This window comes from Festucalex cinctus, chromosome 16 (genome assembly GCF_051991245.1).
Source record: "Festucalex cinctus isolate MCC-2025b chromosome 16, RoL_Fcin_1.0, whole genome shotgun sequence".
In the NCBI taxonomy this organism is placed as follows: domain Eukaryota; kingdom Metazoa; phylum Chordata; class Actinopteri; order Syngnathiformes; family Syngnathidae; genus Festucalex; species Festucalex cinctus.
This window is the reverse complement of record NC_135426.1, coordinates 22,643,698-22,670,350: the sequence shown is the minus strand read 5'-3', so window position 1 is coordinate 22,670,350 and position 26,653 is coordinate 22,643,698. Positions and strand designations below refer to the sequence as shown.

The following is a 26,653-nucleotide window of genomic DNA, read 5'->3' as shown; positions in this document are numbered from 1 at the left end:
AATGGTGTCTTGTTTAATAGATGTGCGGCTTTAATCAGTGTAATAAACTGCTTTGTAAATGGCACTAGCGTAGCAATATATTCGAGCAATTTTTAATATCGTGTCCTACCGAGGATTTTTGCCACTGCTTTGTCGGGTAATCATGTTTTCTTTGGAAAAGGACAAAAATGCGTGAGTGTGATTTTATGTTTGGAGAGGGAATCGAGATGTGCGCGTGCGTGTCCTATCCACGTTGCCTTACCAATGCCTTTGTGGTTCTACCTATTGTACCAATTTCTTGTGAATTTCATTTTTTCATGTGCAATTCTCATCAGCCTCACCATGCCAATAAAGGGAAAAATGTGACTTTTTTTTTTTTTTTTTTTTTTTTTTTTTTTTTTTTTTGAACAATGTCTTGATTATCTTTGCTGTGCGTGCACGTAAAGGTCAAAGAATGAAAAACGGACGGGAGCGGAACCCTCTTTTTGGTATTCTGCTCATCTTGGGGAGGTTGACGCCGCCTCAGTCTGTGTCCACAACTTGACTCAGCCCGCCGAGTTAATTAAAACGTCTGAGGGAACAATTTCATTAAGACAAGGGAGCCAATTTATAATGGACATTTCTTCCTCCTCACGCAAGAGGCCCCAAATCACAATTGGGCTTCTTTTCCGTCCGAGTAAATCAACCAAATTCTGTAAAGGACGCACAATAACAGCAACAATGGGGGAATTAGGGCAAAGAAAACAAATGGCGCAAATATATTGACTTTGTTTATTTATTTTTTTGCCCCTTCTTCCTCATTCTGGCAAAGAAAAAATATGGTGGAACGTGCATTAACGTCTTCCCTCGTCTGAGTCATGAGTACTCGAGTACTTGAAAAAAGGCTGGTATCGGTACTCGCCCATCCCTATTGCAAAGATGTTCACACATATTTCAATATATTTGAACGTATTTGCTTCCGTACAAAAGTCACAATGAAAGGAAAAGTAAAAAAATTCAGTCATTGCTTTCCTTTTGCTATTTAATCTCCTTCCACTGATCAATTCGGTCGGGTTGAGATCGAGTGCTCATCACTGTGTGTTTGGAGTCATTTGGAGGACCCGTGACATCATGTCACATTTGCTTCCAGGTTGCCTCGATAGTCTTGACATTTCATTGCAGCCTTACAGAGAAGAAAGCAAATTTCTTTTTTTTGCCCAATGCCAAAAACAGCTCCAGTTTTGTCTTATCGGTCCAAAAGACATTTTGCAGATTTCAGTCCTGCAAGTTATTTCAGTCAGCGTTATGGATTTTTCTTTCATTACCACAAGGGTGCCAACAATTTTGTCCATGTGTATATAACGTGGCTGTGGAGGAAAGTGCGGGGATGAAAAGGTGATCGAGAGAATTCCATGAAGGGTTTCATCGCATGAAAAGGGCAAGCAGAGTGGAGACCTCCCGCTTGAATTGAAAGCCAAACGGCAGCCTTAATAATAAAATAAGTCATCTTTAACTCATTCAATCCCAAAAACGTATAAATACGTTTTTAATACTTTCTCATTCACAACCAAAAACATATTTATACGTTTTTTTTTATGCTATAGTAAACAGAATAATATAGCTTCTGACCTAAAGAAGTCGCTTAAAGCAATGGTAGTATTACAAAAAACGGCCATCAAGTGGCAGAAGAGTATAAGAGATCAGCCATGTTCCAACAAGCTTTTTTTCCCCCAGTGTTTTTTTTTTTTTTTTTTTCTGATGACAAGAGAGTCTAATCTTTCTTTTAGTAGGTGTCCATGTTTTTATAGCACTAGAACATAATATTCTGTGGGCTTTGCAAAATCAGTCCAAATCCAGTCAAACAGACGGGATTGTTTCAGTCAGAATGGGTGGGAGGGAAAGAGTTAATTGGCACTCCAAATTGTCTCGAGGTGTGCTTGTAAGTGTGGATGGTTGTTTGTCTCTGTGTGCACTGTGATTGGCTGATAACCAGTCCAGGGTGTACCCCGGCTACTGCCCAAAGCCAGCTGAGATAGGCTCCAGCACCCCCCGCAACCCTTGGATGGATGGATCATTCTGAACCCATTTTTGAACCCTTTCATGATGATGATGATGATGATGATGATGATGATGATCCCTTTTTGTTTTCTTCTTCCCCAGTCTTTCATGCCTCCTTATGGGAGAAAGATAATGACGGTGCGATTAAAATTGCAATCTCCCCATGCGACATTCCAGTTTCAGCACTTTCTGCCGTTAAAGAGTAATGAGGAACAGAAGGACGGTCGTCGGCGTCTTCTTTCTAAACGATCAACTTTGGGGACCGGATGTATTCTTTCGCTGGATAATTAATGGCCGCTGACAAATGGCGCTTGATTGAGGGACTCATCCTTGTATTTTCAATCACCATCTGCTGTGCAGCGCCGGCAAAAAAAAAAAAAAAAAAAAAAAAATGTTAATTACCTCGAGTGTGCCCGAGACGCGGCGTATTAATTAGAAGAAGAACAACAACAGGACTGGGGTGTTTTAGTCATGATGTTTGTAGTTTTTTGTTGATGGATTAGCGAAGGAATGGGATCCTGGACCTCGCTTGCTTTTTTATTTTTTATTTTTTTATTTTTTTATTTTATTTTTTTTATTTTTTTATTTTCCTTAAGAGCTCAGAATTGTTCATTCAACGTCTTATCATCATTGCCCTTTTTTTTTTTTTTTTTTTTTTTTTTTTTTTTTTTACACATTGTTGACCTCGCTTGCTTTCATCGTCTCCCGCCACCTCTTCGGGGAGCAACGCGATGGCCGCCAGTCGGCGGGAGCATTTGCGGCGCTAATTATTTCGCAATCTCCGAGTTGCATCAATAACGATTTCAACAACAACATCCACGTCCACGACGTCAGCGCTTAATGGCTCCGTTGAAAAGCGCTGACGGATTAAATACGCTTATTTCCGTCATACGAATGGCTCGTTTCCAGTTTTATTAGGGAGCGGGTGGAGACTTGCTCTGTGAGTTAAAGAGCGTCGTGAGATCTCAATTACTTAACTGATGAGCCTCATTAGCAAACAAGTATACACGAGGCCTCGTTTGACAAATGTCTGTGCGCCGTTTGTGGGGAAACATTTAATTTGCGGAAGAGTTTAGATCAGGGGTGTCCAAACTTTTTTTCATTTGAGGGCCAACATACAGAAAATCAGAAGGGACGCAAGGGCCACATCATGTTATCAAGAGAAATTGTACAAATAATATATTTGTTCTTTTGCATATTTAGAAAAATGCTACAGCAATTTATTTGTAATATGGCAGTACGGGTTATTATAGTTTTTTTTTTTTTTTCAATTTTTCATTTTAGTTAATTTTTAGTAGTTTTCAGGGTGGTTCTGTTAGTTTTTGTTAGTTTAGTTCTTTAAAAAAAAATGCTTAGTTTTAGTTTAGTTTGTTAGTTTCAGTATTAGTATTAGTTTTTGTGTATTACTTGTGCGCAATACTTAAAAAAACAACATGGGTGCAACATCATCTGAAAGTGCTTTTCTTTTTTTTTTTTTTTTTTTTTTTTTTTTTTTGTGCTTTTCTATTGGCTGCTGCCAGATGACGTCACTTCTGTGTGACATATTTTCAAACGTCATTATTCCGATTTATATCAAAATAAATCTACTAAAAATCACATTTAAAATCATCCCCAAAGGCTCATGCATTCAATTAATTTACCAAAAGACTAAAACGAAGGACATGTTTGCTATAATTATAGTTAGTTTTAGTGAGTTTTGTAAATATAAAATGTAGTTTCAGTTAGTTTTCATTTTTTTAAAACGCATTTTCGTTTTTATTTTATTTCGGTAACAATATTGTTTTTGAATTTTAGTTTTAGTTTTCATTAGTTTTAGTTTTTATAGTTTGGGAATTTTTCATTTTAGTTAGTTTTTATTAGTTTAAAAAATGCTTAGTTTTAGTTTAGTTTGTTAGTTTCAGTATTAGTATTAGTTTTTTTTTTTTTTTTTAAGTGTATTACTTGCGCGCAATATTTAAAAAACACCATGGGAGTGACGTCATCTGAAGGTGCTTTTCTATTGGCTGCTGCTAGATGACGACACTTCTGTGTGACATACTTTCAAACGGTTGATATTCAAAATAAATCTAATAAAAATCACATTTAAACTCATACCCAAAGGCGAAGGACATGTTTGCTATAATTATAGTTAGTTTTAGTTTTGTAACCATAAAATGTAGTTTCAGTTAATTTCATTTTTTAAAAACGCATTTTCGTTTTTATTTTATTTCTGTAACAATATCGTTTTTTAATTTTAGTTTTAGTTTTTTCATTAGTTTTAGCTAACTAAAATAACCTTTTAATGGCACCCGTTTTTCGACACCCTCCCTTCTTACTTTGACCATCTCCAAACATTTTTGTTTTTTTAATTTTTTTATTTCAACTGAGTCAAATGCCATTTTTAGCACGTCACGGGCCACTAAAAAACGGACGGCGGGCGGCAAATGGAAAATACCCTTTTATTTATTTTTTTAAATAATGAAATAAAATAACAAAAATGTAATTGAATTGAGCCCGGGCCTAATTTGTCCGCTTCAATCCAAAATTGACTTCCTGTGTATTTTCAAGCAGCGTTTCTTGAGCTTGTGTATCGCTTCGAGCTGACGGAAAAACAAAAGTTTGAACATTGCAAGTCAATCTGGGAGGTTGTGCTCTTACTTTAGCTGCTAAACGCCATCTTGGTTGACAGTTCAACAGCTGTAAACGAGCAATCCCCCTCGCCAGATCAGCCAGTTTCCTGTCTCCCTCTTTCCCACGTTTTCTCCTTTTTGTTTTTTGACTATTGGATGCTTTATGTATTTATGTATTTATTTATTTATTTACTTACTTGGCTTCCTACTAAACCCATTTTTTTTGACAGTCGTGCCTGGGATCGCTGTAAATAATAATAGAAAGGATTTTGTGTATATTTTCCAAGACTTGAAACCCCTCTCAGTCACAAGCGCCTTCTCAGGGGGTCCTTAACCTCCATCCGGGAAGGACCTCCTTTGAAATTTAAAGCCGGCTATCCCACGACGACTTCACAACGTCCCAGATTTGTTGGATCGAGGCACCATAATGGCTCCGTTCAAGCATTCCTGATGGCTGGAAATGAGAGAGATCCTGAGTGCTTTCTCCTTTTATTTTATATATATATATATTTTTTCTGTTCCAGTTGCGGGCGACTTCTTCCTGACCGCCTCCCCTCTCTCTTCCCAGACCGCCATTTGAACCCCCGACTCATCACGCGGCAGTAGATGGGCCGCATGGACAGTTATTGTTTGTTTGCACTATTTATGTCAATGTACAGTCTGTGGCAAATGGCCCCGTAATGTAATCAGTCATTCCTGCTGTCCCGCTCCTGCCGTCCATCAGACTAATGACGATCCGGAACTGTGAGAAAGAAGTAAGGCGGCCGTGATCTCATTCCCGTGTCTGGAAAAAATGTCAACAAAAAAAACAAAAAAAAGAAATCGTCCTTCCAGGAAGCTCTAACTCACTCCTCTAATCAGAGCATCCAATTCCTTTATTGTCATGCAAAATCATGATCAAAATCCATCATCTTAATCCTGCTTTGTTGGCACAACCACGTCACGTTTTTTTGTTTTTTGTTTTTTTTCCTTGTCTGTCTGTCACAGAGCATTAAAATGCACGGACAGACGAGCGGTAATTAGCGGGCAAAAATGAATCCACGTGGCGCGAACGCAATTAAAGCGCCGTTTGGAGCACTTGGTAATCTTGCGTGACGAGGCTTACAATTCAATTAACCTCCGTTTTTTTTTTTTTTTTTTTTTACGCACTTTGTTTCAACTTCCTGGGAAGGCTCGTTTGCTTTCAACTTCACTTCAGTTTCGCTAACGGGGCCGCAGGAAATGTCCAGTTTGCGTCACGCGGGACACTTCGGCGGCCGCAAACATTTGTGAGTTAATTAAAACGGGACGATATCATCATTATTTGTGCGTATACTTCTGGTGACATTCTTCTCATAATCAAATATATTCCTTGTTTGGATCAAGTTTATTTGGCCCAAATTTGAAATTATTATTCAACACACGACTGAAATGGAAAAACCAAATCAAATGGCAAATGTGTAAACTGATATTGATGTCATTTCACCTGCACTCAATCAGCGCTGATTGGCCACACAGATGAAGGCAACGAGCTCTGCAAATCCTCAGTCAAAAAGCAAATGGCTGCCATGTCAAATACAGTCTTTTCATGACTTTCTGTCATTTATTTCAATAGACTTTTGACCATTTGTTATTTATTGTTGTTTGTAATATAATGGCCCAAAAATGGAAGCACAGAGAATCTCTAAAATGGTGAGTCACTCACACCTTGCCAATGCCATTAATAAACTATTGTGGTTGTAGTTTGTGGACTACAACCAAAATAAACAAATGAAGCATTTATATCCCTTTTTTGTCTTATTTTGCATATCTAGGTTAGTGAAAGACGACATTCTGGAAAAATGTGACCCCATCCAATGTGAGTTGATTTTATTTATTGATTTTTCAAAAAACGGGATTAACTCCCAAGATTGTTTGCTAACATACAACAGATTTATTTATTTTTTTTCATATTTATAAACATCATGACAGAATGTGATTGACTACCATTGACCTGAACTAAAAATGACAAAAACTTGCTGTGTGCTTGTGCTGCCAGGTAAGTTTAATATGAAGTTTATTTTGAATATTAAAATGAGTTAGCTGAAATTTTTGATATGTTGTTCAAGACAGGATTTTTGGGGGGGGCGTCAGTATTTAATTATTTTTTTTAATATTATTGTTGTTACTGGTATTGTGGCTTTTCCTATTTGTCTAGCACAGCACCAAAGGTAATGTGAAATGTTATGGCCCAATTTTTTTTATTTTATTATTTATTGATTGATTTTTTTTTTTCTTGTTCTGCTTTTTCAGTTTTAGTTTTTCCTTTTCTTTTTTGATGGTTGTTCTCTCTTTGATACGTTTTCATGTGGGAATATATGTGTGAAAAAAACATTTGAATAAAGATATTTTGAAATATAAAATGAATTAGCCAGTAATTGATTTACCTGATGGAAAAATATTTTGTTGAAATGGAGATAAAGGGGTAGGAATCTAAAAGTTAATACTTCTTCCTACTCCTTTTTAAACATGTAACTTACTCAATTGTGTTTTTTTTTTTTTTTTTTTCATTTTAGTTTTTTTTTTTAATCATTATTTTTTGCTGTTTACAAGTTTTGGCTTCACAATTTTTATTTTCATAATTTAAATTATTTTTTCCTATAGAAAAAAATTCAAATATATATCTTTTTTTTTTTAACTCATCACTGCCATTGATGTGTATATCCGTCAATGGCAGTGAATGAGTTAATGTGGTAACTTCATTATTTTTTATGTCACTTAATACCTTTAAAAAGTAATTTTTCTACTTGCTGTCGACTGATGATGACATCACCTGTGCTGAGGAAGTCGGCAACGACCAATCATGGCACAGTTTGCTGACCAAACCCAGAAAACAGGTGAGCTATGATTGGTCGTTACCTACTTCCTCAGCACAGGTGATGTCATCATCAGTCGACAGGAAGAGGAAAAAATTGGTTTTAAAGGTATTAATTGTACATGAAGAATAATGAAGTTATCAAATTCATCCTGGACAAAATATGAACATTTCACTGCTGAAAATTGTTCAATGAGTCAAGTATCCCTTTAAAAGTAAATTACACAGATAATTTTACCAAAGAGGAGGTTTATGGATGTAGTTCAAGAGGACATGAAGGTAGTTGGTGTGAGAGCAGAGGATGCAGAGAACAGGGTTAGATGGAGGCAACTGATTCGCTGTGGCGACCCCTGAAGGGAAAAATAAATTACACAGATGATTTTAAAGAAAGACCCATATATCCCAAATTTAGCATTTTTCCTTATTCTTATCCTTAACTCTTTGACTGCCAATAACGACGACTAAGATCACAATGTACGCCGCCATAAACGTTAAATGACGTCAACTACGTTTTTTTGTTTTGTTTTTTAAATCAATTTGAAGTGCTAAGTGCAGTGCTGCCTGGTCAATGGGTTGTGGAATCAAAAACACCCACTAACTATGGCCAGCAGATGGCAGCATTGTATCTCTTTTCAATGGGCTTAAGATATATGAAATTGCAATGAAAATGACGACATCTGATGAAATGGAACATTTACAAGGCTGACATGAATGATCAAAGCCCAAGTTCAATTTAATCTAATTCACAGAGCATCACCAAACAAACAAAAAATATTGGTGATTACTAAAGAACAGAATAGGTTAGAAATATACATTTTTCTTTTCTAATGAAGGAACGGAATGCAATTTTTCATGTGGTACCCACCAGGATTATGTAGTAAAAGTACACAATATTAGTTAAAATGCTCCAAATCGGCTGGCGCTGGTTGTTTTTTTGATAACGTGTGGAAAAAGTTTATTTAATTAATTACATAATACAATGAAATAAGGCCAGATATAGGCTGTGTCCGAAAGGAAAAATAAATGGAAAAAAATAAAATACAAATACCTGGCATCGGAATTCGACCATCCCTAGTTTGTTTCAATGGCTCTGCTTTGGTTAAATAACAAAAAACAAAAAAATGCCGCCAGGAAGTACATGTGACATCATTATAAGAAGGCGTTTATTGTTTTGCATATTGTTGACAAGTATTGTCAAGCAAAACTCTCCAATTTGTCAGCATTCACTGCAGTTCCCGCCTTGGGAATGCAATGTTTAGTGAAGTCGTCCATGTTTTTGACACAAATCATCCTTTTGTGTGTGTGTTTTTCCTCAGGTCAAGCAAGACGCCACGCTGCCATGTTGGATCACTTCCACTCGTAATGTGTGCATCTTGGCCAAGGGCAACCGCTTTCCCATGCAGTCCCGTCACTGACACCACAATCAGGAATTAGGGCCGCTTGTTTCCTCATCACTTGTCAAGAGGTAAGCGTGCGCGCGTATAAGTTTTTATCAAACCATTTGCGACAAGGGCAAGAACGACTTTGATATCTGTCATCTTATCTGCCGGCGGCCTGGGGGGGGGCGGCGACATGTTAACAAGAAGATGGCTCCAATGTTCTTGCAGTGTGTCAAATTCAGCGGATGCTATTTTTTTATTTATTTTTTTATTTGTTTTTTTTGGGGGGTAACGGCGCATCCCCGCTGAGGATGTGACAAGCAACCCACACATTTTCGGCTAATTGCAGCTTTGGATACTTTGAAGTGGCTGCTTTAATTCGACTTGTGGTGCCCGTCACATTAATGGTGGGCAAAAGTTTGTGAATGATTTTTTTTTTTTTTTTTTTTTTTGCGTGACAAAAATCTGACATTTGAACAGAGGTGGAGACATTTTTTTTTTTTAAAGTAACTTTAGCTTTTCAATTTCCATTTTCAATTACTGTCGCTTGTTATAACTCGTTAAAAGACGACGAGTAAGCGCGTGTAGCCGGCGCCGACATATTTGCAGAGTGCAGACACGGCACAATTTGGCCGAGTCGGCGCAAAGAGGGAGAGCGAGTTGAGCCCCAGAGAAAGCGCCAGGGCTCACCGTTTGTTTATTATTTTCCGACGCGCCGTCTCTTCCTGGCCTACTTTTGAGCATTGTTGAAGTATGTGGCAATTTAGCGCTGCACGCTTATGCAAAGAAGGGGGGGGAGAGTCTCATCATATGTTGCACACGACACCATTGTATTGTCTTTTATATGGGCGGTCAATTCTGAATTTTTATTTATTTTTTTTCCATCCTACATGCGACATGTATCTGACTTGTTCGTGATTGTGAACCGAAGGATTTTTTTTTCAAATCCAATCTTACAAAAGAGGCATTTTGTATGTAAATCAGATGTGCAACAGTTATAGGAGCAGAAAACCGTAGCGAAAAGGTGACATGAAATTATTTTGGTTGAGGAAAAAGTTGACTCAGTTTGCAGAAAATCTTTTCAATTGCCGCAAATGTGTCGGGAATGAGAACTGCATTGCATGTGTGTGTGGACGCAGTCTGTTCACGTTAGAAGTTGTTTTTGTTCAATCAATGAACATGAGATCTGATTTAAAAAAAAAAAAAAAAAAAGTGTACGTAGCATACCCATAACAAAACGTACCGGTAGTTTAATTCAAACACGAAATTTCACAATATTGTAGTTTATAATTTTGATTATTAGAGATTATAGCTTAAAAAAGTTGCATTAAATGAGAAAAGGAAATAAATTGATTACTACACTTTTTTTGGTTTATTTATTTATTTATTTATTTTATTGTAATAAGTACCATCGCTTTAAGCGACCGCTTCAGGTCAGAAACTGCATCAAAACCTTCATACAAAAACTCTAGCATACAAAAACCTAAAAAACGTATAAATACGTTTTTGGGAGTGAATGAGTTAATTATTAGAGATTGGAGGTTGTTTATATGCATTGCTGTTATGTACAAAAACACAATATTGTGTGATTTTTTTTTTTTCTTTTTAATATTTTCGTATACAATTATCGTATCGTGGCCTTCATATCGTGATATTTAGATATCGTTACATCCCTACTGCCACCCATTGGTGTGGCATGCACACTGCACTGCAGCTCTCAGCTAGGATCGTTTCATGTCCATTCTTTTGATTGGCTGTCATGGTCACAGCCTGTTTTAAAGCCACATAATCTTCTCTCCACATCGCATTCCCTCAATCGCTCGCTAACCCTTGTAATTGGGAACGCTCGAGACGCACTGATTTTCCTCCTGTACGTCCCTTCTGAGAAGAATTTGCTTTTTATTATCCGCCACGGTTTCCAATCTGGCAGTGTCGATTTTAACCAGGCCTTTCTGCCTGCTTGACTGCCACAATCAACGCCGGCTCCAATTTTATTTTATTTTTAATTTTTTGCTCAGTGTGCAGCGAGAGGCCCAAAAATTGCTGGCGTGCCGAGTCGGCGGCAGACAAACAACATCCACGCGGCGATCTGACACTGCAATTTGCGTACACGCGGAGAGGCAAATCCTCGCTCGCCGGCCTACTTTGCAAATCGATCATGCGGCACAAAACAGTGGCTTATATTTGTGCAGATGTGGAGTGGGGTGCAAAAATATGGTGGCAGTGTGTTTACGGAGAATATGAATGAAGGTATCATGCGACTTTTATACCTCCTAATAAGCCCCCAAGGCGGGGAACATTATGACTGGACATTTTTACAACCTCGGATGGTCTGCTCAATCATGCGGGTGCGTGTTGTTCAATAGATGAGTGTTTATATTACTTTCTCCAATGAAGGTGGCTAATTCCAATTAAATCCCCCACACAAATTGCTGTATTCATGTTAATATACATCTCATTTGTTTATTGGAGGCATGAAATGGTGCTTTACAAATAATGTGCCGTGCGTCTTTAATATATGTTCTTTTTTTTGTGTTGCACTTCAAAGTTGCTGAATGCTTCGCTTTTCGGGTTTGTTATTCAAATGCGCGCATGCCTTTTGGCCCTTCATAAGCATATTAATAGTATTTTGTCACACAAAATGGCTGGTGGTCATGGAGGCGTAATCAAACAATGAATTGCACCATAAACGCTTTCAAGCCAGGATGTGCTCATAATAACGCCGGCCAGTCAACTACTCGCTCGTTTTTTCGAGTGTTCGTAATCGGGGCCGTTAATGAGCGTCTTCGTGCCTTCTGTGTCGCCTTCTTTTTTTGGATTTTCCCATACTTCAGACAACTTGAACGCATCTCCCGCCCTGCAGTTTGATGAGTCAGCTGTAATGCACCGAGCATGCTAAATAAGTCCAAAAGGTTTTGATTTATTTACCGTATTTTCCGCACTATAAGGCGCACCTAAAAGCCTTCAATTTTTTCAAAAGCTGACCATGCGCCTTATAATCCAGTGCGCCTTATATATGGATCAATATTGAGCCGCAACAGGTCTCGCCATCTTGGATCGCTCGCTAATACGAATACTTTAGCTCAGAGAAAATAATAAAACAGCTGTTTATTCATTTTGGGAGTGAATGGAGTCGTCAGAAAGCTGGTTTGTAATCTATTAATAAAATTTGACTGACCTATCTGGCTGTTTTGTTGACATTCCCTTTAGCGCAGCACCATCTAATGGATATATAACGTAACCCCAGCCTCTACTTTTGCGACTTTATATGGGAAAAAGTTTTAAAATATGTCATTCATTGAAGGTGCGCCTTATAGTGCGGAAAATACGGTAGTTGAATGTTAAACTATTTGAAAGGATTGTTTTCAAATTTTATAAAAAATTGAACAAGTCTTTCTGAATGTGTTACTCGCCAAAGCACAAAAAAAAACATCCGGCTGTTAGAAAACTACAGTTGCTTGTTTTACTTTCGATGTCAGCTTGTACGGTGATGTCGTCACCTTTTCATTCCGCCGCCCTCATACTGGTTAAGGGAAACGTTCAGTCTTCGACAGCGTCGAACAATAACGTGCAACAGGACGGAATAAAACTTGTGGTGTCTTTTGAATAGAGAAGAATATTTTTGTTTGGTTAATTATGATTGTATTATAATTATTTTGATAGAGGGAAAAACTGTTTCTGAAATTGAAAAAAGTCAAGGTGTTAGCGAATTTTTAACTCATTGACTGCCATTGACGGAAAAAGACGTCAAATCATGCATTTTTGTTGGGCTGGCAGTGAATGTGTTAAACACAATGTGCCAATATATTTTGTGATTATATTGCAGCATCCTCCAATTGTTGCTTAAAAATCCATCAATTTTGGTTACATCTCATCTTAAGTCATTGACTGCCATTGACGGAAAAATACGTCAAATAATGCATTTTTGCTGGGCTGGCAGTGAATGTGTTAATGTTTCTGGTATGCCAATCAGAAATTCCAGGCAAAATTCTATATTTGTAGCTGAGTAAGACATCTTATTTTATGACTATATGGATGACCAATCAATTCGGTTGAATGGGTCTAATACAGGGTGTCTTGTGTGTAAATCATTTATGTATGATGATGTGCTCCCACTATGGCATAAATCACGATATTATATATAATGTAAAAAAAAAAAAATGTGTGGAAACCAATTATCTTAGTCATAACATATCTGAGGATTGGATGGATGACAAATGTATGTAAAATATCCTTACAGGCTAATTTTCTGATTAGAAAGTTTTCTATGTGCTCTGATTCTGTTAAGTGCTCATTGTTTAGAACATCTCGGCTATTACACCAATTTATACTGCTCAGCTGTGGTCCAACTATAAGAAGTAAAGTTTACGAAGGCTTAAAGTCGCCTACAATGATGCAATGAGGCTCCCTCCTTCGAGTTCCAAGATGGCGTAGTGCCAGTCAATTGGTCAGCCCAATGAAAACTGTTCTAGATTTACCTCGAAGGTTAGATTGCATTCATGCACAACTTTGTGTAGATTTTAATTTGCAATGTTTAGCATCGTTACATTTTTTATTTTTTAAATTTCGTATGGACCTGTCTGCAATAAAGAATGACTTGAATTATGTTTTGTGTCCACAAAACCCTGATAGTCATGCAATGTTCACTCGTCTTTCAGTTACCCTGTTTTCAAATTTGTTTATTTTCACATCCGCTAAACCGATGAAATGCAAATTTCTGGGGTGGCGCCGCGAGCTTCCAATCCCCCATAACTGATGACACATTTGCGTCATCCTCAGAAATATTTCACCACTTGATCATCCATTAAAGGAGTTAAAACGTGCGGAATGCTCTCAATGAGCCCGCACTTATTGACTCGCCGCGACGACTCCCTGTTTTGCGTTCGTTTATTACATATGCGAGCCCGGGACATAAATAAGTGTCACGTTTTTTTTTGTCTGGCGGGGCTTCCCGGAACACGGCGGGCCGATAGAATCGATGACTTTCTAAAAGCGCTTTTCTACGAGAGAGGATCAATGGGAGAGATCATTCCCACGTGTACACAAATAGAGCCATTGATGCTATTGAGTGCCCTCAGGACTGGATGCTAATGTTGGAGTGGTGACGGCTGCTGTATCTGCTTCCTACACTTTTCTCTCTCTATTTTATTTTTTTTTTTAACATCTCATAATGCAAGATGGAGCTGCTGTGATGGAACATAACACCTCGGGCTTAGAGTAATGCCCGTGAAAGGCGGCGCTCGCCCCGCCCCCGCCCCGACGTCTATATTTCTCCTCGGCTTTCGGGACAAACTTTTCCGAGCGCCGCTCTTGTCAAGTTTGTTTGCGTTTGGCTCGCCGCTAAAACCTTTTGATTGCTATCTGTCTATTGCCGCCGTAGATATGGAGGAGCTTTGCGTATTGTTATCCCAGGAAACCGCCCGATTCCCGCCGTTGCTCCGGTGACTCCCAATCCTTCCAAAAAATGATTTTGTCATGGATTTTCGGAAGAGAACTGCACGTTTTTCGAGTGAGTTTGTCACATAGAAAAAGAAGGGAAATGCTTCTCTGAGTCCTTTAGGAAATTCAAAAAAACACAACTATAATCCTGCGCAATCAGTTTGTAGTTCCCTTATGGAATTTAGGAACGAGGATGTTAAGTGATTGGTGGCTTGAAGATGTGCTGGCATAAACATTATTCGAATCACTTACCTGCATTCACATCCTGAATAATTTTTTTTCCTCTTGAAATTGGATCAATTTGTTTACAACATGCAGTCTATTGTGGTGGTTCTTAACCTTATTAGATGGAGTGAACCCTATAAACGTTCACCGAACCCTTCTTTTTTGAAAAATTACAAAAATATATTTTTTTCTATTAAATTTTTCAAATTCAAAAACATAGGCACATTGTAGCTGGATTGGCTGGCAACCAGTTCAGAGTGTACCCCGCCTACTGCCCGAAGCCGGCTGGGATAGGCTCCAGCAACCCTTGTGAGGAGCAAGCGGTTCAGAAAATGGATGGATGGATGGATGGATGGAGGTACACTATCGAGTAGCACTTTCACCCCATCTGGCTCTCCTCACCTTGAAATCAGAAAGTGTTGTGCTCTTTTTCTTCTCCATCTCAATGCAGATGAACTCATTCACTCCCAGCTGTTTTACTGGCATTTGACTCATTTTGCAAGGCCCACAGAATATTGTGTTATATTTGTTATAAAAACATGGAACCTACCAAAAGGTTTAGCATCTCTTCTTTCATTAGGAAAAAAAAAGAAAAAAAAAAGGATATTTTTATGTTTCCGCTTTGCAGCAATTAGCATTGGAATATAGCTAAGTTTAATAATTATTCACAAATCTGTTTAAAACAGTGGGGAAAAGAGCTTTTTGCAACATGGCCCCAGTTGATCTCTTATACTCTGCTGCCACCTGCTGGCCGTTTTCGTAATAACTACCTTTGATTCAAGCGTTCTCTTCAGTTCAGAGGCTGCATCAAAGCCTTCTGTATGGTCTAGCATTAAAAAAACAAAACAAAACAAAAACATATAAATACGTCTTTGGGAGCAAATGAGGATGTCTGAGGTCACGCCAGGGTTACGTTTGAGTTCATGACCTGTTAAGTTAGGGTTCATGACCGTGCGGTCAAGTGTCTGTTTCGTACTGATGTAACCATCATCTGGTTTCAACTGGAATGACGCTATGTGATGTCAGGACCTGTGTGATGTCAATCTTTAATCCTTTACTTTGTGACAACCAATCAGATCGATTCACTGTCTGTAGTAGCGTTCTGAGAAGTGTTTTGTGTTTGCCGGATTATTGCTTTCTGTCACTCTGTGCAACTCTCTTTGTTTCTCGTCCAGTCAAGTTTGTTCGACGCCTCTCGATGTGAATAAATAGTTCAAACCTTATTTGTGATCCAACCTTGAGCACATGACATATGGAAGTGTTCCTTGTTTTGCAAGACAGAATTGAGTTTGGAACATAGAAGGCAGCAGATACAATGAAAACTGCACAGGCCCCAGAGTTGAACCCTGTGGAACACCATATATTTGTGAATTCATATTACACATATTCCTCCAGGTACTAAATGTACCTGTGTACATACATGCACGGCAAACGTATCAATCATCTCCCCCTTCAATCATACATTTTCGACCGCAACCTCATGAACACGATTGAGAAAACCCGAACAGAGATGCTTTTCTTCCATTTTCACTTCCTGCAGTTGAAATGGTGTCGCGTCACGAGCAATTTTTTTTTTTTATGATTTTGATGTTGCTCGACTGCTTAAGTGAGTACAAGCATAAGCTGAAGTCTATCAGCTGCCACTTCCTCAAATATCCCTTTTAAACATGCTCTGATCAGCACAACTTTTAAGCTCGCGTCTTGTCGCCGATGTATGGAGGGAATTGGCTCGGAAATTAACACCATCATCTCCCGTGACCCGGCTTTTACTCGGGTCGAGCCGCCGAGCTCCGGGAGCCCCCTCCGGGGCTGTTCCCGCATCTTCAGGATCTTCCTGAGAATGCCGGGGTTGCTAGGCAACAAGCGGAGGAGTGGCCGGAATCACCGTTTGGGAACGTATCTGAATATAATTCACTCGTGTTCATACTTATTGATGTTTTCATCCGTTACTTGTTTCCATGTTAATGCTGTCATAACATTATCGCAAGCGTTCCTCTCGTGCATTTTATTGTGGAAGAGGCATTAAATAAAAATTGTTTTGGTACACTCCATCGCACCGTTGGCTTTCCCCTATTAAATTCTCTCCAATTCACTCATGTAGGACAACATTTCTAATTGCCATATTTAACATGTTCATTATTTAATTATTCTTTTAATTAATTTGTCACGACTAAATGATTACCGTCATGCAAGGGCTCTGGGCGTAGACCCCCCAATCCTCACCCCTCCCCCTTTTATGTCACTCGCTGGCGTTTCAATATTTTAGATTGCAGATGAGAAATGGGATATTCAGAGATTATATTCTCAGGTGTACTGACACTTTTTTTTTTTTTTTTTTTGCTGCAAAAGGCCTGAAAGTTTCACTGATTGTAAAAATGAATGCGGGGTGACTTTACTGCTGCTCAGCATGCAGGATGTGTGACGCATAAGAATGCATGTTAATTATTTGAGAGCCGTTTTTATATAGGGCAGTCACGTATGTAAGGTAGTCAGAAAAAGGATGCCGGCAAAGTTTATAAAGCAACACAACAGGTGTCCTGGCTGGTCCGCCGATATTACACTTGAGCATAGTTGAGGATACGCGGTTGCCATGGTGATGACCCAGCTGTCATTTACCCCAGTTAAAATGCCTGCCGACCTATCAGGAGGATTCTGGCCGCTGTTAAGGAAGTGATTGAGACTTAAAGCAGCAATAAGGATCCGCCAGAAATATTGTACACAGAAGACATGACTACGTGTGTGTGTACGTGTGTCTAGCAAGATGCTCACGTCGCTAACTGGCCTGATGGAGCACCATCACGTGTAATCTGGGGATTAATTACTGGAATTCGCCGCACCGCCGCTGATTTTTCTTGGAGACGTGTGCCGCTTTCCAGGTTAATCTGGATGATGTTGGATTTGGATGGCAGTTGGGGGGGGGGGAGGGGGGTGGGGTTGATTTGCAGGTACAGTGAAACCCCCTCATATGGTGGATCATCCTTGGCACACCAGCAGAAATGTCAAAATTTCAAGTTGTTTTACTGCAATATAAAAACCTAAACGTGAATTGGTGTCCGCGAGGTCGCCAGGTGTCAACATGGAAGTGGACTCAACTCAACTCAACTTTATTTATAAAGCGCTTTAAGAACAGGCGTTGCTGTATACAAAGTGCATAAACATCAGTTTTGCAGTAAACAAGGACAAAGCAAACGTTTTGAAGTGCGAATTTTTTTTTTTTTTTTTTTTTTTTACAAGTAAATACATTTTACATCAGTAAATAAAGTAGTGAATAAAGAGATAAATAAGTCGAATAAACATCAAATTCATACACACCACAAAACACCAAAACAGGTCTCATGGTGCGCCAAAAGCCAAAGAATACAGATGTGTTTTAAGACGTCTTTTTAAAAGAGGATAACGAGGCGGACTGCCTGAGATTTGAAAACAAATAGAAGAATCTTAAAATGGATTCAAAATTTCACGGGCAGCCAGTGAAGAGAGGCCACGATAGGGGTTATATGTTCCCTCTTACGGGCACCAGTAAGGAGATGAGCAGCAGCAGCATTTTGGACAGAGAGAAAAACAAAAGGGACATTTTTTTTTTTTTCCCAGTGCCTTTTGCTTTTGTCAGGGTTCCAGTAAACTTGAACGGGCGTGACAACAGCTTGAAGGAAGCACACTTTTGCATCTTTTCGGGAGAACCGCGCGGACGGAACAGTATGTTTGACAGCGGGAGAGTGAGAACAGGCGCTTAGGAATACTTTTTTTTTTTTTTTTTTTTTTTTTTTTTTTAAAGTGTTTTGATACGTGCATGTGGGAGGGGTACACATACATTAAAAATGTTTTTCAACAGTAAAGCTCTCGTGTATCGTGGGCGGGTCTGCAACGCATCCCTTGCGATAAACTTGTATCGCCACAAAACGGAAGTTGTTCTCTGAAGTGGTTAATTGTCAAGCGTGACATAGAACACGCCTGTATTTGTGTCAGCTGAAGGAAAACATACAAGAAACTTGCGGTTGCGAGCGAGTGAGTAGCGAGTAGAGAAGAAGCGTGACAGGGAAGGGCCCACGCACCCTGTCGAGCCGCCGGTGTTTACAGTGAAAATATTTGCCTGTCTGGGGGATCTGAGAGGCGCCAGATAAGGCAGCGACAGGTCCTGTCACCGGCAAAACCGTCCGTCTCCCTCCCACCTAAAGTCCTCTTTTTATGAAAAGAACATTGATTTCTCGTCGCTGTTTTGATTAGGCCGCCACCGCCACGGGAGCCTCATCAAAACACATCAAATATTCGCCGCCGCCGAGCACGTCAAACGGAACCCGCGCTCGCTCGGCGCGTTGTTCTTTTTTTTTTTTTAACTCAAATGAAGAAAATACCATGAAAATGTATTTATTTATTGATCTGAAACTTCAGTTTTAGAACTGTGAGCCACTGTATTTAACAAACGGGTTGCAACCTTTTTTTTTCATGTTAGAACAGCATTGAAATAAAATCTGAAGGCTTAATGTTCCATTAATATAACATTCTTCCATGCTTAAGGTGTGAAAGTTAGACGTTTTGTTGAATATTTTTCCGTCAAAAAATGGACATTAAAAAATTGATTCGGCTGCCTATTGAATCGAGTCGAGAATAGCGTGCTATAGTATCACGATATATTGCCGAATCGATTTTTTTTTTTTTTTTTTTTTTTTTTTTTTTTTTTTTTTAGTGGATACCATATGAAAGATTGGATTCCATTCTTTCATGAGAAAAGAAAAAGTATGTTTCTACCTTGTTTTTTAGTAATCACCATTTGAAATTAGATCATTTGAGTGACATAAGCGAAAATATAAAGAGAAAACAAGCTTTTTGTGAAATTATTATGATTATTTTTTTGCACAAAAGTGACTTTGTCACTAATATTTTTTTTTTTTGTGACAAGGCGGCGCTGCACAAGACGTTGCGCTGCCCATTGAGAGGAAACAAAAAAAAAAAAACGGAATAAAAGCAAATTAACGTTTATGGTGGCATTTTAGAATCCGTCATTAAACGTTTTTGGCCGTCAGAGTTTAAATTGCATCAATCTAGTGTGTCTTAAATAATCCTAAACTATTATCAATCTCATATTTAAGCGTGGAGAGTCCACTCACCTCCCAATTCTCCACACTCATTTTGTTGTTTGTGGTTCAATAAAAAAATAAAAAATGTGGCACCTTTTTGTTGGTGTAAAAATATATATCGTAAATATCAATAAAACTCTACTTTTACCAAAAAATGTTACAAAAAGCCAAAGAAAAAGTGTTTTCAGCTAATGGATCGTTATTTCCTGTATACACGGCCTTCGACTGTTTTGAGGAACTTCTCATCCAGTTGCATTAGTGTGAAGCTATAGCTGATGTTTTATTTATGTATGGCCTCGCATAACCTCGTTGCCCGTTTCTCTTTTCCCCTGACGAGAAAAAAATAACAAAAAAAAACCGTCACTGTCCTTGCACCTGCTGGTGCGTCGTGTGCATGCTTCAGTGATATTCAATGAGACACCTTGGCTCGGACTTGAAGTCTTTATGCACGCTTGCACGATACTATGTAAGCACAGTCAAAAGGTCAAATCAATCATTTTTCGACCAATCGGGTGAAATGAGATCTTTCGCCCACTCGCTGATCTCTCGCAACGCCCTTCGGGGAGTCGGTATCTTAATAAATGCTGAGTATTCATTTTTTAAAACTACTTGCAAGACGTAAACGTAGACTCGCTTTACTAATAACAGGAAAAGAATTGGTAGGCCTGCATAAACTTGACATTTGCAATTTCTTCAGCATGTGAATGTTGGATGACAAAATGTGGATCCATGTGGAATGATTATAGAATGATGTGAATCTGCAATTTTTTGTTAGCAAGGTAAATTGTTGAATGTGTTGAATGTTTATAATGTCAAATTGGATGTGAATCTGTTGGTTGAATCTGTCAGTGGGAATGAATGGGTAATTTTTGTGTGGGAATTTTCGTGTTGAAAATGAATTCACTGGGAATTTTTGGCAAGATGAAAATTATTTTCAGGGTGAATTGAATGAACTAAATGTTTTGAATTTGAAATGAGAACATGTGAATCTGTTATTGTGATATTGAAATAGCAATGAATGTTTTTTTGTTTTTTGTTTTTAATGAATGGGTTGAGAATGTTGACTTTTGGAAAACTACATATTTAGAATGGGGGGAAAAAAAAATGAATGGAATGATGTGAAACACGAATTAAGTAGATGCATGTCAAAAAATAATGGACAGAAGAAATATAGGAACTAGACATTTGCAATTTCTGGAGAAGATTCCGTGTGAAGGCTAAAAACAAAAACAAAACATTGAAGCATGTGGAATTAATTGGTAGGATTTTGAATAATATGGAACAACGTTGAATGACATGGAATTATATACCAGGGGTGTCCAAACTTTTCCATTTGAGGGCAACATACAGAAAATCAGAAGGACGCAAGGGCCACATAATGTTACGAAGAGAAATTGTGTTGAGTCCTAAAAATTGTACAAATTTATTTGTGCTTTTGCATATTTAGAAAAATGCTACAGTATATAAACCAATTTATTTGTAATATGTCAGTCGGCTTATTATAGTTTTGGAATTTTTCATTTTAGTTAGTTTTTATTAGTTTAGTTCTTTAAAAAAAATGCTTAGTTTTAGTTTAGTTAGTTTCAGTATTAGTTTTTTTTTATGTGTATTACTTGTGCGCATGAGAGCAACGTCATCTTTTGGTGCTTTTCTATTGGCTGCTGCTAGATGACGTCACTTCTGCGTGACATACTTTCAAACGTCATTTTTCCGGTTGATATCAAAATAAATCCAATAAAAATCACATTTAAAATCATACCCAAAGGCGAAGTACATGTTTGCTGTCATTATAGTTTGTTTTAGTTTTGTAACCATAAAATGTAGTTTGTCAGTTTTCATTTTTTAAAAAGCATTTTCATTTTTATTTTATTTCGGTAACAATATTTTTTGAATTTTAGTTTTTCCATTAGTTTTAGTTAACTAAAATAACCTTTTAATGGAATCTGTTTTTTGACACCCTCCCTTCTTACTTTGACCATCTCCAAACATTTTTGTTTTGTTTATTTTTATTTGAACTGAGTCAAATGCCGTTTTTAGCATATGTCGCGGGCCACTGAAAAATGGACGGCGGGCCGCAAAATGGCCCCCGTGCCGTAGTTTGGACACCAATGTTATATATATATATATATATATATATATATATATATATATATATATATATATATATATATATATATATAAATAATTAGCTGTAATGAGATGAATCTGTTGAAGTTGGATTTGGTCAATACATATGAAAACTGGAGGATGATATTTTGAATTTGGGGCTTTTGAAAAGTTTGTGAATCGGAACAAAAATGCACTTTGATTCTGAACCTTCGCTCTGGCAAGCTAACAGGTGACTTCTCCTTTAAAGTTTAGTGGCTGCACAAATGCAGTACCACCCTGCTGAAAACCCTAAAAAGGGACGACGAGAGTGCAGTTTGCATCCCAGCTGCTGTTCGCTGCCTCCCACGAGTGTCTTTGAAGAACTAATTGAGGTGCTCCTGTGTCAAATCGGCCAGGATATATATTTATTTTCACATTCTTCATCGCCAGATGTTGCCGTGATTAGAGGATGAGGAAGGAGTGATGAAGAGCAGAGTCCCCTTTCCACTCGCACCTTACTGAGAGCTGATTGCGCCCCCCCCCCCACGGGGCCGCTATCGTTGTCCCAAATTTGTCAAGTCTGGCCGCGCGGTCGTCCCTCCGCATGCTCGCCGGGCCTCTTGGCGACGCCGAGGCAGATGCTCGCCGCCCGCGGGAGGGACGAGCGTGTCTGCTCTAAAAAGGCTTAATGAATGGGAGCCGCCAGTTTTTGCGCGGACGACGCCAAGTCGCCGCAGCTGCACGGGTGCCTTCTCTCCACCTGCGACAACTCTCGCACGATTGGCTGAATCCGTTGACGGGCGCCTAAACCAACACGCCGGGAAGGATCCAATCCGTTCCAAATGGGCTTTTTTTTTTTTTTTTTTTGTCCCGGTGTCGGCTGATCTTATTGATGGGATCGTTTCAACAGCCCACGTGGCGAATTCTCGCCTCTTCTGCTATTTTTGGCTTAATTAGCCTTAATGAATTTATTTCCCCCTCATTGTCCTCCGGAGGGCTGCAGACTGGCCTCGTTGAAAACGCCGTCAAAATACAAAAAGCCGCATTGTCAGTCCCTCATCAATCTCAAGAGGTTAAATTGATGTTTGGTCCCGCTTTGATATTTTACATTTTATTTGCAAAAGCCTTTCCACTATTATTTTTTTTTAATTGTATTATTATTCCATTATCTTAAATCTGCAATGGAGGCTTCGAAGAACAGGTGATGGGGCTAATTAGTCATTAGTGAGGAGATTAGGGTCCCAAATGACAAGCGCATGCTTTACAAGGTCATAATTTGATTAAAGTCACCGCAACTTGATGGGAGAAGCGACTCTCAGATGATTAACTCAAGCCACCCTCCCCATCCCCACCACAACGAGCCCCATCTCCCGTTTCCGTCTCTGCTTCTAGAACTGACATGAGAATTGTTTACAAATGCATTATGTGTTGTTTGTTTTTTATACTGCACCGGACAAACTTCTTTAGCTGTCCAGTGGTAGTCTTACACTGGGAAACAATTGTGTGTGGGGGGGGGGGGGTGCAACAATCTGTTGTTCGCGTACCCTCCAAATAAGCAAAGTTCCACTGAATAGAGTTTATCATGTTTGGACTCATCTACATCTGGAAACAAACTATAATTAAGGCAAAAGTCATGCACGAAAATACAGTAGTGTGTCAAGTCCATTGAACTATTTGTAAATATCTGCAGTTGTCAGAAAGTGCTGTACACATAATATAACAAAATATATAATATAGACACAAAATAAAATAATTATGATCAGAATTGGTGCTGTCAGGTGAATTTTAAAAAAATAATCTAATTAATTTCAGGATTTTTAATGAATTAATCTAATTTATAATAATATTATTATTATTATTATTTATTATTAATAATAATAATTTATTTTAACCTCATATGTGCTGAAGGTCCCCAGATAAAGACATTACAAAATTGTCATGCATGACTAATCAATTGAATACACCAAAGAGAAGATTTGAAATCCACATTTTTATTGTTTGTGTGCTTCATAAATGAAATTAAAAAAAAAAAAAAAAAAGTTTAAACACATCAACAAACCAATTAGGCCAGGCATTTGTTTTTAAAAGATAATCTAATACTTTTGCTAAAAAATAAAAAATTAAAAAATAAATAAATTTAACCTAAACGTCCCAGCGACGTGAAAGATATACATTGAAATCAAAATGACAGCTGTGCTGCACTCGCGTCCACGTCTGGTGTGGTCGCTGCACCGTAGTGATGCGCCATTAAAGCCTACGGGTTCCTCAATGGGCCAAATTTCAAATGCTTGCACATTGACTTGCCACTCACGATCAATTGCGTTATTTGTTTTTTTAACGCGCTAATACGCAATGTAATTAATTAATCTAATTAGTGTGTTAAACTGACAGCCCTAATCAAAATTATAAACCGAACAAATGACAATCTTCTTCTCTATACGTCGCCCTCTTGGAGCAAAACTGTAGTTTTCGAACAGTTGGTCCATATCGGTGCGTTTCCGTGTGCGGAATTTGCTTTGCTCGACTTTAGCGCATTTCAATGGAGAAACGCTTCCCGTTGGATTTGAATGTGGTATACGTTTCCCCGAGGTCCACTGAAAGCCACACCGCCACTTTAGATGTGGTGAACCGCTCCCTCCGCCAGTGAATTATAAATACGCAAAAATCGAAAAGTGAGTTAACGTTTTCTAATGCACGTCCTAAAGTGGCCTTCTGGAGGAAGTAATAACCCTGAAGAATGAAAGAGACGGCAGACGGCGGCATGAGGAGGCCGAGTGGGCGATATTGAACCCGTCTCGTTTTGGTTTAATAACTAGGCAGGTGAGTTGGAGGTACTGTCGGTCGTTGAGGCCAAATTAAAGCCATGAGAAGAGAGACGGGTTTGTGTGACACTTTGTCACTTGGGCGACACTCGTTGATTCGTTTAATCTGTTTCTTGAATGGAGCAAACGAGTCAAACCCAAAATGAGAACACTCAAAAGTAACGACCGTATTTTCCGCACTATAAAGCGCACCTAAAAGCCTTCAATTTTTTCAAAAGCTGACCATGCGCCTTATAATCCAGTGCGCCTTATATATGGATCAATAATGAGCCGCAACAGGTCGTTGACCCTGCATGATCGGTGACACGCATGCTAGCTAATACTTTACCTCAGAGAAAATAATAAAACAGCTGTTTATTCATTTTGGAGTTGTCAGAAAGCTGGTTTGTAATCTATTAATAAAGTTTGACTGACCTATCCGACTGTTTTGTTGACATTCCCTTTAGCGCAGCACCATCTAATGGATGCATAACGTAACCCCAGCCTCTACTGTAGCGCCTTATATATGGAAAAAAAAGTTTTAAAATGTGTCATTCATTGAAGGTGCGCCTTATAATGCGGAAAATACGGTACAGTGATCCAAAAATTGACCTCCCGCGCCTCTTTCGTTCTTTTTTTTTTTTTCTTGGAAAATGTCATCGCAAGCAAGAATCACTTCAGTCGACGCGGAAATTTACTGCCACCAAAACTCTTAAATGTGAACTTGTCGATTTTCTTTTGTCAAGGTCCCACTGTATTTACATAATTTCAATAACGAAGGTGCTATTCAATGAATTAGGGGAACCCTGGTACTTTAAATTCCAACCTGAATTCCCCTGAAAAGTTTCCTGACAGTAAGTGCGTTTCCATTACCCTTTTTTTCGCAAAAATAAAAGCGATATTGTACTATTTCGATAAAGTACAATTTCGAATTGTCGGTGTTTCCATTGAAGAGAGTTTCACTTCTGAGGCGCAATTCTCGGAAAACACTCATCGGGCGGTTTCGGACATTTAGTCTTGGTGTTGTCTTTTGCGCTCATGACGTCCGGTAGCCGATACAAATCACTTCAGCATGTAAAACTCACATACAAAACCGAAATTAATAATTCTCAAAACAAATAGTAATTGCATGTTTAATAAAAAATACACATAAACAACGTGTTAGTCCTTTCCGCCGTCACATCACTACTAATGCGCAAAAAGTGTTTCCACCATTGCGAAATACTTCTTTTTCGATACGTCTCAAAAACCACCTCATGAGAGCGCAAAAACTTTTTTTGCGATATTTGAGAGGTTTTTCCGCAAATCCGGTGTTTCCATTACCAGCTTACTTTTGCGAAACATGCCTATTGCGCAAAACTGAGGGTAATGGAAACGCACCAATTTTCTGGTTCAGCCGCACAAGTTGGAGGTTTTGGCAGATGATCTCGGTTTTGGTTTGATTCTTGAGGGTGTTGCTCTGTTTAATAGATGAGAACTTCGGCCGCCAGGCTCTCGCCAACAGATGCGCTTTAAGCTTTTTTTTTTTTTTTTTTAATACCACACGCCGCCTTCCTTCCTCCTGCATGCGGCTCGTGAGCATCTCCAAGAGGGCCCCCCCCCCTTATCTCTGACTATATTGGTCATTGGGATCACCAGTCCATTACCTCTTAGTGGTCTCAGCCTTACTTTTTTTTTTTTTTTTGTTGAAAGCCTCTCCGTGTTTAGCCGAGTATCAATACGGCGAGGTGGAACCGCGCTCGCCCGTGACTCTCTGAGGGCGCTTTTGCTTCTTTTTTTTTTTAGACGCACGAGCGGTGCAAGCCGGGGTCGCGTTACACGGAGGAGCGCGCCATGAAACTCCCCATCCATTAGTCATGAAATAAGAATGCCAGTGAGTATAATGATGGTCTTTTTTTTTTTTTTTGCCTGAAAGTGGCCTTTGGGCGGCTCAGTGATCCCGCCCTTAAAGAGGGCACTTGATGTGGTTCACAAGAGATGGGAAGGGTTGAGATGAATCACAACGGGGTCATTAATGGGACACGTGGAAGAAGCGGTGGCTCCGCTGGATCGCAAAAATGTATGCTAATAGTCCAGATGCAATGAAATGCATAAAATGAAGAAACCACTGCAAAATGATGATAGTAGCAAATGTAATTTTTTTTTTTTTTTTTGTTTACTTGGACTAATCCTCTTTCTTCTCGTGGGT

General features: G+C 38.8%; 1 long non-coding RNA gene across 1 annotated transcript; it reads left to right on the top strand.

Annotated features, from left to right (window-relative positions):
* The first annotated feature begins 6,119 nt into the window (after nt 1-6,119).
* On the top strand, nt 6,120-26,356 carry LOC144003102 (uncharacterized). Its single transcript, XR_013278886.1, has 4 exons — nt 6,120-6,296; nt 6,419-6,462; nt 8,775-8,923; nt 26,251-26,356. It is a non-coding gene; the product is annotated as an uncharacterized LOC144003102 (long non-coding RNA).
* Nucleotides 26,357-26,653: the final 297 nt, after the last annotated feature.